Genomic DNA, 12,853 nt, shown 5'->3' with positions numbered 1-12,853 from the left:
TTTCTTATTTTTTACCACCTTTTTAGTGCGCTTTATATTTAAGCAGCATTCTTCATTAAAAAAATTTATAAATGGGAGTTGAACAATGAGAACACATGGACACGGAGAGGGGAACAACACACACTGGGGCCTATTGGGGGGTGGGGTTGGGGAAGGAAGAGCTTTGGGGAAAAGAGCTAATGCATGCTGGGCTTAATAACCAGGTGATGGGTTGATAGGTGCAGCAAACCACCATGGCACACGTTTACCTTTGTAACAAACCTGCACATCCTGCACATGTACCCCGAAACTTAAAATTAAAATTAAAATTAATTTTAAAAAACCTGTCACTTGTAATGAGGAAAATGGTTATTTTTATTGGGTTTTTCTAAAAGGGAGTAATATTTTAAATACTACTATTTTATATGAGAATAATATAATGTAAAATAAAATGATGAGAATATGTCTAGATCATTAAAACTCTTACAATCAGAGGCATCATTAGATCTTTTCCTCCTGTTTACACTAATACATTGTCAATACTATTTCCAAAATATGACAAAGAATTCTTCATCAAAATGAACAAGAAAGCATAGACTGAAAGAATGCAAAGTGAGTGATTTAAAATACGTTTATTGTTTCTATCAATTAAATTTTTGCAAATCTACTCTTTAACCTTCCAGCAATTTTCTCAGACTGCTATTGTCCCATAATCAGAAAGGTCTATACAGGGTTCAATGATAAAAATTGCAGGAAAAAAATCTCACAAGATTGCCACACTGAAACCACATTGGTGAGGAATAAAAGACATTATACGGGCTTTGTACCAGAGAGCCTTGGATTCTACATCTTCTCTGTTGCACATTAGCTACCTGTTCTTGAATAAATTGTTTCTTCCTCCATAAATGAAAGAAAAGGATCTTTGTTAATACTGAATAGATAGCATATGTAAAATACTAACACACAGGATCCTATAAATGCTGATTCCGTTTCTTCTCTCACTCTCAAGAAATACATATATTAAACTCTGCACAATCCAAACAGGATGGGTACCGTGGAAGATACAAATATGAATCAGGTGTGATCTAAAGAAGCTTACAGGAGAGACAGGAAGGGTAAAAATATAAACCACCTTTTTAAAAGGCAAATAGACAATCATTCGGTCAAAGAACATGCAATAAGTAGTCTTACCCTGCTGAATTGGTTGACTGGGCCAACTGGTGAATGGAAGGTTTTATTTCCCTTTTTGGCCAGCTCTGCCCTGCCTGGTGAGAGGCAAGCCAAGTCCAGGCCTGGAAACAGCCAGGAGGCCTGTGTTCAAAGAAGGGACCACGCAGGTGAAGGAGATCTGGGAAGCTGAACCCAAGCCCCACTGAACAAACATCTCACAAAACCAGAAACCAAAGAGAAGGGTTGTTATCAGAAAACAGATTCAAAAGAATTGGTTCTCACTGGACGCAGTGACTAAAGCCTGTATTCCCAGCACTTTGGGAGGCTGAGGTGGGCAGATCATGAGGTCAAGAGTTCAAGACCAGCTTGGCCAACGTGGTGAAACCCCAGCTCTATTAAAAATACAAAAAAAATTAGCTGAGTGTGTTGGTGTGCACCTGTAATCCCAGCTACTTAGAAGGCCAAGGAGAATCACTTGAACCCGGGAGGTGGAGGTTGCAGTGAGCTGAGATCATGCCACTGCACTCCAGCCTGTGCAACAGATCGAGACTCCGTCTCAAAAAAAAAAAAAAAAAAAAAAAAAAAAAAAAAAAAAAAAGAACTGCTTCTGGGGGATCCTGAAACAAATCCTAAGACAAAAGAGTCTCTTAAGTAAGACTAATGAGCCTATGGTTCTTAAGTAGGTGCTCTTAACATACAAGGATTTTTGGATAAACTCAAGATGTCTGTAGCAAAGAAATTCTCCAAATTAGCTAAAAACAACTGACTTTGAGCAACTTGCTTGTACTATTACTGTTCAGTGTGTCCCATTGCATGACAGGACTTACTCACTGACACAATGAGTGGTCTGACAAAAACTCTAAAGTACATCCCTATCCACTCACATCTTGAATGTTACTAGAGGATGAATGGGCAATGTACTACTTAGAAAAGCCCAATGTTCAAATCTACTCATAAGATTTGGGCTTGCAATTAGTGAGCCATCTTTGGGAGAAAGTTCCTTTATCTAAATTAAACCCTATTTCCACCTGAATGCACTTAGGTTTGCTTGCCCTCAGTTGTAAGTTTATTCCTGACAATATAGCCCTGGTATTCAGCATAGCTGAAACAGACCAGGTTATGTCAGCTCTCCCTCTATGTCTGCCTTGCCTCCGAGATACAAGGTAGAGGTGGGGAGGAGGGGTGCAAAATATAGACAACTTGATGGAGACTTCATGTATCTTATATGAAAAGGGAAAGAAAACAGCTGACTTTCTAAAATCAAATATGGTTTATACTTTCCATCCATCAGAGATTAAATTTAGACTTCACAATGAATGCAAAATCCATTGACTACTACATCTCATCAACTTGAGATGTAAGAAAACGAGAAATGAGCTTCAGACTCCACAAAAACCAAAGCATGGTATGAGATGGAAAAGTAAAGAATGTGAATTCATGTAGAAAGTTTCTTCCGCTCTTGTCTTTGCAAGGAAGAAATACGGAATTTACCACTGAATGAGTCCCAAGTCCCAGATTCTTATTTACATCAGTTGATACTATCTCCCTTCATACAAATGAGAAACTTTGAAGGCCTTGAAAGTTTAATATTTTTCTCCTCAATCATAGAACTTATACATTCATAACTTATGCTGAAACCCTGAGTTGTCTAACTCCAACACTTCCACTTTTCATTATCTTGCCAGTTTTGTCCCACTTTCTACTGTTGTGTCTTAATACCTCTCCTAGTTCCTTTATGAAATTACGATTCCTCTATTGTAGTTGCCATAGGTATGCCACATGCCTAGAACAATTCATCGAGGGTACACAAGTATGCCACATACCTAGAACATTTTGAACCATAAAACTCAGTTCACAAATATGGAGGCCTACATGTACTATAAATTCTTAATTATTTAAGTACTTTTTTTTTTTTAGTATAAAGGTGAGCCATTGGCTTTCAAATAAATAGAAGATAAGAATGGGAGAGTTGATCATACTAGGGAGGATGGTCAAATGTTTCAAAATCTATGGTGCTGTGCCAAGTTACTAGGATAAAGGGTGGGCAGTGAGCACACTTAGAGTAATTTGAAAGCTCCTGTATTAATTACATATTACTGTGTAACCCATTACTCCCAAGCATAGCTTAAAACAACATGTATTTATTATAATACAATTTATGTGGATTATGAATCTGGTCACAGCTTAGCTGAGTTCTCTGCATTAGAGTTTCTCACAAGGCCATAGTTAAAGATTCAGCCAGGGCTGCAGTCTTACTTGAAGGCTTGACTGGGAAGGATCTGATTCTCAGATCACCCACATGGCTATTGGCAGGAATCAATTCTTGGAACATTGTTGGACTGAGGGCTCAGTTACTCAGGAGCTGAAGACCTCCCTTAGTTGCTTGCCATATAGGCCTTTCCAGAGAGCATCTCACAACCTGGCAGCTGGCTTCAATCAGAGAGAGAGAGCAGGTGAGAGAGCAAGAGATAGTCTAGTGAGAAAGACAATGCTGGCAGATGGAGGACATCATTTTTTATAACCCAATCATGAAAGCAACATCCTCACACTTTTACCCCATTCTGCTTTTTACAAGCAAGTCCCTAAGTCCAGATTGTACTCAAGGGGAGGAGATTACACAGAAATGTGGGTCCCAGGAGGCAGTGATTATCGGAAGCCAGTCAGAAGCTGCCTGCCACAACACCCTAGAAGACTGTAACACTTTCCTCTCCGGCCCCCTCCCTCATGTTAGGTTCCTTTGCTTTCTAAATGGCAGACTGATTTATTGTTGTCTGAAACCTTCACTGAAAACACTTGGGAACGACTTGAAAAGAAAAATCAGTCAGTCTAGAATTGGTTTATGAAAAAGGCAAAAGGTTTGGGGTTTTTGCTTGTGTCCTTTGTCTTGAGGATGGGAAGTGCTAACAAAAGATAAGGGAATTTAGCTATTTGTGAAAATATAGTTTTATTTTATTTATCCATATAATTTCATTTCTCTGTTGGTGGAGCTTATTAAGAGCTGGACATGTAATTAAATACACCTGAATCTACCTGGCCTTTAACAAAAATTCATGGTCATTATGTTTACTTTTCATCAGAGACCATAAAGAGCTATTCACTGTTATGGTCAGTTAGACTGTGTGTGTAAATTACCTGAAGACAATATGATTAATAAATAACTTATTTTTTAAGCCCACTAATTATTTTTGCACTTTGGTTTCCATAGTTACAAATCTTTAGCTGTTCAGAATAAACTCATATACAAGGGAGTCTTTGCACTGGTTTATACATTGGGAGCAATTCCAGATCTGGATGACGATGGGCACCTGAAAAAAAAAAAAGTTTTTCTTCAGGGTTAGCATGCCCTGACTGCTGCCATCATTCTCAAATCACCTTTCATATGTCAGAAAAATCTCATTAAAAATCTCCATGGAAATGCGTGGCAATTCACATACTAACACAGGAAAAATACTTTTAACAGACACCAGAGTAATGTTTATTTCTACTTGGTGGGGTGGGTAGTGATTCTCTGCCACCACACACAGCTCTTATAAACATACACATTCTTTCTTTCTGAAGGAGAAATTCTCTAAGGCAGTAGTTTTTTAAGTTTTTATGTAGTTTGGTTTGCCCCTGAGCTAGACTTCTGTCCTGAGTCCCCTTGCTGAAAACAAAATGAAAAAAGTTCCTCCCTTGATCTCCCTGCCCAGCAGGAGTAGCAGGGGATGCTGGATGTCAGCCCACGGAGGTCTCCTGTTGTGGCTGTGGCCTGTACACCTGGTTCTGGCAAGGCAAGCTTGCCAAGAAGTCTGAAAGCTCAGAAAGCTCCACTGGACTTGTGGAGTGCTTTATCCAGTCCACCGTCTCCATTTCCTGGATTCCCAGGGCCTTTGGAAGCTCCCCTCAGGATACAATGAACACCACGATTCTTGATATTCTATAAATTCCAATTCTAATGTCATCCCAGCTCACAGGACTCTGAAGCCCTCTCAGCCCTCTTCCCTATAGCTCACACAAAGTGCCCGACATGCTAGTTTCTCTTGGTTCCCCAACGCCAAGCCCTTCACCAACTCAGTCTTGTACTAGTTGTTCTCTCTGCCTGGACATCTCTTTCCCTTGACCCTTTGACATTTCTTTCCCCAGATCTCAGTTTAACTGGCACTTACTTAAAGAAAAGTTCTCTCACCCACCTGTCACTGCTCATTTTCTACTATAGAAATCTGCTTATCTTATTCATAGCACTGGGCTTATTTTCTTTCTTTATTTGCTTAATCATTTTATTTCCAACTTCCCCAGCAGAATGTAAGGTCCGTAAGGACAGAGGCACATCCGTCTTGTTCATGACTATACACCCTCAGTGTCTAGCACAGTGCCTGACAGAGAGTCACTCAAAAACTACATATTAAAAATGTGGAGTCATTCTAACATTTAAAGTGATTCTAGCTTGTACTTTTGAAAGCTTAATATATTCTGAGTGTGTATGTTTTATATGAAAATTTCAAAGAGAAAGTATTGAGGATGAATCTGAAAAGAATATATTTATGTAATCATGAAATGTTTTAAAATATATTTTAGAATGTATGCATAGTATTGTCCTGTTTCTTTGTTTAAACTTGCATGAATAGAGCTGCCATTTAGGAGAAGAGTGTAGATAAAAAAGAGACTTACTTGTGTTTAAATGGTATATGTACAAACACCTGTAAATTACAAACCATATTTTCAAGAAGTATGATTATTGCTATGTGAGTGTAATCTGAGGCTGGAATTAGGATGGCATTGCTAGAATTCTTGGTACTGGAGAAAGAATTCTGAGAAGCCAGGTAGTTGCTGTGCAGCATAGGGAGTTAAAGAAAACAGAGTTTCACTTTATGGAGAATTCCTGAATACCATTAAATATGATACATATTAATAAAGTAGAAGCAACTTAATGTACTTCTAATGCTTTATCCTTTGTTTCTCCTTTTATCTAGCTCTTCCTGAGAACAAAAAGGATTTATGAAGGAAAAAGCAGCTAATCAAAGAAGTTCTGAGTTTAAATTCTGTTTTGTCCACTTACTAGCCATTTGACCTTGGGCAAGTCACTTTACTGGACCTCAGTTTCCTTGTATGTGAAAGGTTTTGGTAAAAATCATATTAGTTAAAGAATGTAAAGAGTTTTATAAATTACAAAGTGATTAAGAAAAGTAAAATGTATTGTTATTTAGGAACAATGAAAAAAAAAGAAACCTTGACATTTTTTCTTCAAGTTCTTGCCTAAAATGTTTATTTGTTTGGCCCTTTTAAGATTTAACAAATTCTATGTGTCTAAATATCAGTGTAGACCCCTTCTTACCCTACTGGATTTATAAGGTACTAAAAGTAGATATGGATCTCTTCTGTCTTGGTTCACTCTAAAATGGGATGTTTGCAAACCTCTTGGTTTTTTTTTTTAATATGGATGAAGCTTATATTAATTTTTGGCTTGGTATTAAATTTTGTTTGGAATATTTTTAATTGAGAATGTTTTCTGTTTTTGTTTGTTGTTGTTGTTGTTTGTTTATTTTACCAAATTTGACATCATCTCTACCTTTCCTGGAACCTTTATTTTGTTATGGACTTTTGCTGATTGTAGTCTTCATATAATACCGAAAACAAAAGATGGCATATAGGCCTCAATCCTAAGAACTTTCCTTTAAGTTCTCATTTCTACAATGTGTGAAACCTTTTAAAATCACTTTGTTAAGAGATTTTCTGGAAGAAGGGAAGACATGAGAAAACTCAAAATACTTAACAGCCAATCCCTGCCAAGTCTTCATAATGTTCCTCTCTCATACATCACTTTGAAACTACCTGCCTAGTGGTTTGGATTTTTGAAACCCTAAGTCAACATTGTATTGGTCTTCCTGTTGCTACTGTCTTGACTTTTTACTCCTGTTTTGGTGGAGTGGAAGAGTCCATTCTGTCTCTTCAGGACTGCCAGCTTTTACTCCTTTTGGCAAAAGGAAGCTGATCAAGTAATCCAAGCACCAGGAGAACAGCTGCCCTGGCCAGTGATGGCCTCTGACCTAAGGGTCGCAGGTTATAGCCTTGTCAGTAGCCCCTTAAGTGCATTTATGAGGCAGTCCTGCCAAATCGCTATAATACTGACTAATTCTGCCAACTGGAACCCCTCTTGGGAAATCTGAATATAAAACATTCAAAGGGAGCTAATGAACAGCCAGAAGCAGGAAGTCACACAGACAGAAAGCAGTAAGCAGAAACCACAAGCAGAAACAAGGCATGGAAGTGTACAGTGGTAATCTTCAGTAATAGCCTAATTCTTCTGGTCGATGCCATTCTTGAGGCAACAACCTTTAGAATCCTTATTGGGTGTTCAGAGTTGCTGTCAGACTAGTAAAGCTATGGCTGGACCCCAAATGCTCTTGGGGGCTGCATGTCCACCCCTCTCTTCTTTACTCTCTGCATATCCTTAAAAGAAGACCCTGTTGTGAGAGGTCAGTGAGTGTAACTCCTTCGTTGGCAATGGCTAAGAACAAAGCTTACACATCTAAAGCTACCTGTTACTGTGATCACCTCATACCTTATGCCCTGATCTCAGTAACTGACTTTCTGCCTTGGTGCTTCACCTGGTGCTAGACTCCTAGAGTCTATCTTGTTCTGTCTAGTATTCCCAAGAACTGGATTCTATCTCCTAAATCCTGATATATGGTCAGCTTCTCATTACTTCTGCCAGATTGTTCTACTGCCAGCTGGCTTGCTGGACTCTACCTATTACCTGCTGCCAACTTCTCTACATTCTGGTTCCACCCACTTGAAAGCCAGCCTCCCAGATGATGAAGTGTGAGATCATCTGTCAGCGTCTTTTCAGGAGATGACGCAGCCTTTGTCCTGTCACTATTGCCTACCTTCTGCATTGTCTGTTGTATCCTGCCATGCTCCATTTCTGACCTGTTCTGGATTTGACCTAACTGGATAATCAGTGTCTCCCACACTACCTGTCTGTTACATCGCTCACTGAAAATGAGTTTCCTTCTGCCTTATGGGAGGTAATTATAATAACTGCCTAACTGGTCTGTCTGACAGATAATTCAGCTCTTCTGTACACCATATGAGTCACTTTTTTAGTCTTTAAATGAGACTTTGGAAACATGCCCATATTGGGAAACCATTAACTAAAACGCCTAAGTGTGAACTTCTTATCCAAGTGTTTAAGGTCCTCTCCAATCTGACACTCATCCACCTTACCTTCTGCCCGCTTGACTCCTCTGCCCCAGCTAGAAAAGTCTTGCTAACAACTTTCTAAAATTACCTGACATATTCTTTTTTCTTGCCCTTGAGTATTATGTCCTGCTAAATTACAGTGTCCACTGAGTCCTCTTTAACCACTGGAATCCCACTCAAGTCCTGTGTAATTCATTAACTCAGCCAAAAGACGGTGACTACCACTTGCCAGTCACAATATCAGTTTATAGTTATCCAACAAGATATAGGATATCTTTCTCTCAAAGTGTTTTTAGCCTAAGCAAGAGAGCTGGATGTTAAGCTAAGAAACGGTTGGAGAATATGCATTAGGGAGACCACAAAAAGGAGGAAGCTGTAGATTCTCAAGCACCAGGAGAAGCGTAATCAGAGAAAGCTTAAGGATGGGCAGATCCTTGATCTAAATCTTTATTTAATGGTAAATAAATGTTTGAAAGGTTGTAGAGATGGGGACATTGTAGGCAAAAAAGTTAAAGGAGCAACAGTGCAGATGCTAAGATGTGTCTTCCATGTATGCAGAGAGTGGGTGATGGTGCAAAGTGGGGATGTAAAGACAAACACAGATCATTGCCTCTCATAAATACACAAGGCATGGTCAGTCTGGAGAATTAGGAAGACTTCCCAACTCTCTTCTATCTCCCCCTTGTCGCTACAATTCTTGCTTCTTCCTCTGCTTTGATTGTATAGATATCACAAAATTGAAACCTCCCCTCTGTATCACATAAGCTGCTTCTTGATCTCATCCCACCTTTCCAGCCACAATGTTTTTTAGCATATAACTATTTCTTCTCCCACTTCATCATGTTGGAGGCACCTACCTTTAAAAGTTGCAACAATAAATTCATTCAACAAATATTTATTTACAGGGGATGCTATGCTTAAAGTGTTTATTTGCAGTGGATGCAGTAGTGCGCCACCTCACCTCCCTTTAGGACCTACACATGTGTTCCCATAGCTTCCACAAATGTTGGCAGCTGATGACTCAGAGTTGTGACCTGTCCAGAAATTGAACTGAAAATTCAAAAATTGAAGGAAGCTTCCTTTCTCAATGTTTGCTCCCTTCCCAGGACCAGTTAGCATCTAATAATTGATACCTGAATAGGTAGAAAGGCTGATCCCCCTTTTCTTCAGTGAAGATAGCCTAGCAGTTCCATCTCAGCTCCAAAGCAGTCTACAGAGTCAGTTAAGATATCTTCTGCAACTGCATCGCAGTTACTTTCTCCTTCTCCCCAATCAGGCTTTCCTAATCCCTCATAGGGATTAACCCCAATTAACAAACTTACCACTAAACTTTCTGCATGCCAGTTCCACAGCCTCAGAGACTATTTCTCAGGGAGTGTAAACTATAACATTATTTAATGAAAACCATGGTTCCAAGAAGAAAAACTATGAAGTGAATTTTATTTTTTTAAGAACTATTAAGCACATTCCATATGCCAGGAGCAGCGTTACACCTGGAGAAGATGCAAAGAACAGGAAATGGCCTGGGTGGTGGCAGTGCCATCTCCCAGTTCTGGAGGCAGGAGAGCCTGCCAAGGGGAAAGGCCGGCTAGATCCCCATCCTGCCAAACTCTCTAGGACTAAATACAAGATTAGATTGCCTTGCTTTACCCAGTCCAGTAATTCATAGGTCCAGAAGGTTAAATCTGATATCTCTTTTTCTTGATGGCTTTAAAACAAAATTAATTTCCCAGTACCAAAGTGGTGAACATAGTCCTCTTTAGAAATAAGAGAGAAGGCAGCCAGGTGCAGTGGCTCATGCTTGCCAGCACTTTGGGAGGAGGCGGGCAGATCACCTGAGGTCGGGAGTATGAGACCAGCCTGACCAACATGAAGAAACCCCATCTCTACCAAAAATACAAAATTAGCCAGGTAGCGCGTGCCTGTAATCCCAGCTACTTGGGAGGCTAAGGCAGGAGAATCACTTGAACCCAGGAGCTGCAGGTTGTGGTGAGCCAAGATCACACTATTGCACTCCAGCCTGGGCAGCAAGAGGGAAACTCAGTCTCAAAAAAAAGAAAAAAAAAAAAAGAAGTGAAAGAGAAGGCTAAATAATGCCTCAAAGTTATTTTCAGGCAAAGACGCAATATTAAAAGTGATGCACAATTTGAAATAGAACCTATTTTAGTCTTGATCCAGGATGCATTAGGGATTTTAGGAAATTTGCTTGGGTCATTTCATGGTATGAGAACTATTTATTGTAGATTGGCATTGTGTCCCATTTATATTAAACCTATATATTGAATCTATTTTATATACAGCTTTCTAACTAATAAGACTGTTAAATGCTGATAATCAATTATAACCCTGCATTGAAGCCACGGATCTACTACTTAAGAAGAAGGATTACTGAGCAGTGGCCATCAGCACATTTATTCAAAGAGATGATAATGATTTTTTCCCCTGGCAAACAACAAGCCTACTGTATCACCCCAGACTGCTTTTAAATGGATGTGGGTTTGCAACTCCTAAGGATAAAATTAAAACATGTACATTCTCTCATACCAGCATTATTTATCAAAATGACAGTGTGACCATTTTTCTTACAGCTTAAAATGGCACATTGATGATAATTACTTTAATCTAATTTTTAGCACACTATAAGACACTTGAATTGCTGATGTAATTTTGAAGTTAATCTTTATTTATAGTCATAAGTCTCCTGTGGTGTAAGGATTGGTCATTCATAACAAGCCAAATAGAATATCTATTCATGGACTATGCCAACGAGGAGTAGATGCTCAATTTAGAAGGAAGAAGTGGAATAGAAAATAGAACTTGTTAACTTCTTCTCAAACTTTTCATGCAGTTTTCTAGATTAACCTTCCTACAAACAAAGTTCATTTATCTTTTTATTAGAATAGAAGAGCAGATCTCCTGACTGGCATAGAAGAACAGAACCCTATCTGGGTATAGGAAAAGCTCATGCATTTTTTTACCGTTCATTCTGCATACATCTTTTATGTATGTTCTATGAGCCAGCAATATGGAAGCTGCTGGAAATAGGATGTAAATTTAAAGAATCCTTGGGTATAGATTCCATTTAAGCAGAAACCATGACTGATTTCTTCATTGCTCTATATCAATGATAAAAAAATGGGGACTCCACAATTATTTACAGAGTGAATAAGAAAGACATAGTCTCTAACTTCAACAATTTATGACCTAATAGAAAAGTTATCACCAAAAAAATTCATATATTTTCAAAGAATTTAAGATAATTAAAAACAGGAGTGGCTTTTTTTAATAGTAAAGCATAGCAGTTATAGATTTCGGATCAGATAAATATGAATGTGAATTTTGGTGCTACCACTTAGTAGCTGTCATACCTGGGCAGGTGTTTGGTATCTAAACCTCGGTTTCATTAGCTTTAAAATTAGAATAATCACATTTTTCTGAGTAGTTGTAAAGATTAGACATTTTATATATATGTATAAAATGTCCATATATATAAATATATATGATGTATAGAAAATTTGTTGTTACATAATAGACATTCCATTCATTCATTCATTCATTCATTCATTCAACTGATATTTATGTTGAGTCCCTTCTGTAAGTCAGGAACTGGAGATGCAGAGAAAAAAACAGACTCTCCTCCGGAATGGAATCTACATTGTGGTACAGTTTCTGATAAACTCAGTAGCCCCAAAAGATGGGATCTTTCTCTCTTCGGTGTCACAGAGCCAACACACAAAACCAAAAGGCCAAGGAACGGAGAAGCAAGAGCATGGCTCGCAAATCAACTTCTCAACTAGCAAGGGGTAAGGGGGTTAAAATATAGAATTTCTCTAATGAAGAGGGCGGACAGTAAAAATGAGGGGAGGAATACCTATGTCTTTTCTGGAAATGGCTGGTGGACCTCTCAGAACCAGCATGCCACCTTCCTTTTTGTCCTTTTACAGCTTCTTCTGGTTATTGTCATGGTGATTGTCAACTGTCATGATGCTGGTAGGAGTGTCATTTAGCATGGAAATGAAATTAAAATAAAGCATCAGGTATTTGGGGGGTCCTTCAGTCAGCCGTCTCACTTCTAACCATTCTCAGCTTGTCTGGTTACAAGGGGAACTTCTTACCGAAGGCATCCTGTATTTTAAAGATAAGCAGCATGAGAACAAGGTAGAAATTCAGCTAGGTCACACAAGCTTTACACTGGGCAACAGTATGTTAGTTAAATATGTTTTGAAGAAAGCATTAGAGTAGGGGAGGAGTGTTGTTCAGAGAAGATGGTTGGAGGGGCCTCTCCAAAATGGTGACATTTGAGCAGAGACCTGGATAAAATGATAGAGAGTTATATGGCCACATAGAGAAAGCCCATTCCATTAATGGGAGGAAAAGTGCAAAGGCTCTGAGGCAGGAACATGCCAGGAACATAATAACTGGTGAGCTAGAGTGAGACAGAACAAGAGGGTAGGAAATGAGATCAGAGAGCAGGCTCCAAACCACAGAGAGCTTGCAGGTGATCCAAGGCCTTCGGTTTTTACTC

The sequence above is a fragment of the Pan troglodytes genome, chromosome 17, assembly GCF_028858775.2.
Source record: "Pan troglodytes isolate AG18354 chromosome 17, NHGRI_mPanTro3-v2.0_pri, whole genome shotgun sequence".
Taxonomy (NCBI): domain Eukaryota; kingdom Metazoa; phylum Chordata; class Mammalia; order Primates; family Hominidae; genus Pan; species Pan troglodytes.
This window is presented reverse-complemented; position numbering follows the sequence as displayed.